This window comes from Gavialis gangeticus, unplaced genomic scaffold (genome assembly GCF_001723915.1).
Source record: "Gavialis gangeticus isolate Ggan-Ray unplaced genomic scaffold, GavGan_comp1, whole genome shotgun sequence".
Taxonomy (NCBI): Eukaryota; Metazoa; Chordata; order Crocodylia; family Gavialidae; genus Gavialis; species Gavialis gangeticus.
The window spans coordinates 142554006-142554308 of record NW_017729025.1 but is presented as its reverse complement, the minus strand read 5'-3'; positions in this window follow the sequence as shown (position 1 = coordinate 142554308).

Here is a 303-nt window from a genome sequence, read left to right as displayed (position 1 = left end):
TTGACTGGTCAAATAAAGTTCAGTCAATTGACCAGTCAAATAATCAGTCAAAAATAGTAAAAAAATTGCCAAATGACTGCCAATCTTCTAAGATCCAAATGATACACAGAAAAAGCACAACATTTCCATTAAAAGATGTGTCAAGAACAATAAAAAAAATCATATTTCTGTCAATAAAACTACAAAAAATATAGGGTTTTTTGGTAAAATTGCTCTAATCTTTGACTGGTCAAAAAGTATACAGTGTATTGATAATATCTGACTGGTCAACTGACCACTTGCCACCATAGTTTAAAGTGTGAC